This window comes from Macrobrachium rosenbergii, chromosome 9, assembly GCF_040412425.1.
Source record: "Macrobrachium rosenbergii isolate ZJJX-2024 chromosome 9, ASM4041242v1, whole genome shotgun sequence".
Taxonomy (NCBI): Eukaryota; Metazoa; Arthropoda; class Malacostraca; order Decapoda; family Palaemonidae; genus Macrobrachium; species Macrobrachium rosenbergii.
Window position 1 is genome coordinate 18675162 of NC_089749.1, and position 1879 is coordinate 18677040.

The window sequence follows — 1879 nt, forward strand, 5'->3', positions numbered from 1 at the left end:
CCAAGCAAATTGGTATGACCATGGATAGACCACCTAGTCCTCCGTACTGGTTACCAATGTGGTTTCCATGACTGTACCCATTGGAGTTGCTGTATCCATTGGCATAGTTACCAGCACTCAAGAGACCACCGTAGCCGCCGTATCCCCCACCGAATCCACCATTTAGGCCTAGGCCTAGACCACCAAGTCCAAGGCCTCTGGTATCCAAGTCCACCGAGTCCTCCATAATCCTGGTTCTGGATCAGCACTTCGCTTCCCAAGCAAGTGTGTGTTAAGATGGCCATGTTTCAGCCCACCAGCTCCTCCGTAGCCTGTCAGGATATGGTTTCCATGATTATATCCATCGGAATGGCTGTAGCCGTTGGCGTAGTTGCCTGCACTCAAGAGACCTCCGTAGCCACCTCGTATCCACCACCATATCCTCCGTTTAGGCCTGCCAAGACCACCAAGTCCAAGGCTCTTCCGTAGCTAAGTCCACTGAGTCCTCCAAGACCTCCATAGCCGATTCCGGGAGCAGCGTCAACTAAGGCTACCAACAGACGGCGAACTAAAGAGAATATTAAATATATTTTATTATAAGAAGGGAGAGAGAGAGAGAGAGAGAGAGAGAGAGAGAAATGAAGAAAGTAAGAAAGTTTATGTCATTATGTGAAAGATTCTTGTAATGTCAATTTAACCCTTTTTTTTATTAAAAAAAAGACAAACGTTACAGATGGACTTCTCTGTATGCAACAAGAGATGACACACGAATTTCGAATGTCTAGGAATTTCTGCCAAAAACATATCTTAATTATATTTGAATATAAAATTAGGACCACTAATATTAATATAAGAACTAAACTTTTATATATAAACGAATGTGTTAAAATGTGACCCTCAAACATTTTCCTCTTACCAAGATTTCTTATGTTTATCTTTTTAACAAGTTGATCTCTGCTGGACGAAGGCGGCTGCGTTATGCCAGTTAGGTCCCAGAACGGCTTTTTATATACACGAAAGAACACCGCAAGAGATGTCCTTTCCCTTACGTAAATCCTCGGCCACACCCGAAGTTCAAGCAAATTAATGATGTCATTGACCATGAATCACCAGAGTCCAGCTTACCCTTTGAATTATACGGCATCTTATGAGTCTCGTTCGTTCATCTCTCTCTCTCTCTCTCTCTCGTGGTCTAATAGCTATGGTACTCGGCTCACTAGTGAGAGGACATGGTTTCGATATTTTGGTCGGACCAGTATGATTTTGATCATAATCCTTCAAGCCCACTTTTATTTCTGCCAATCTGAATGATAAACTATGTACCCAGTAGTTGCTCGATTGTAGTGGCCCATAACCAAGGTGTAGAAAGGCATAAGGAAGCATCCTTATTCATAAAAGACAATGATATCCGGAGGGCAGCACCTTCTGAGAGCCATTCATCTAAAGGGGATCAGGTGCAGAAGTTTGGTAGTAGATACTCGAGAGTAAAACAAAACGGAAATCTCTGTAAATGTATCCTTTGATTGATGAATCGAGGACGATCCTCAGTGCTAAGGATTTCCAGGTCAAAAGCAGCTTTATGCACCTACAGAAGCTGACTGGCAGTGAATTGGTATTGTACACACGGAACCATTTATTGCTCCGTTGTGAAAATTCGTGCGTGTCTTTGGTTAAGGACCCTGCTTTTCAATAACTCCTCCTCATCCTCCTCCTCCTCCTCCTCTTCCTCTTCCTCCTACTCTTCTTCCTCCTCCTCTTCCTCCTCCTCCTCCTCTTCCTCCTCCTCCTCCTCCTCCTTACCACTTAAAAATTTTCTTTCATCAAATTCTATGTGATGATACCACTAAAACGTTTTATGTTCCACTTATTAGTTTCATGCTCCATAATTCTAAGTTACCTC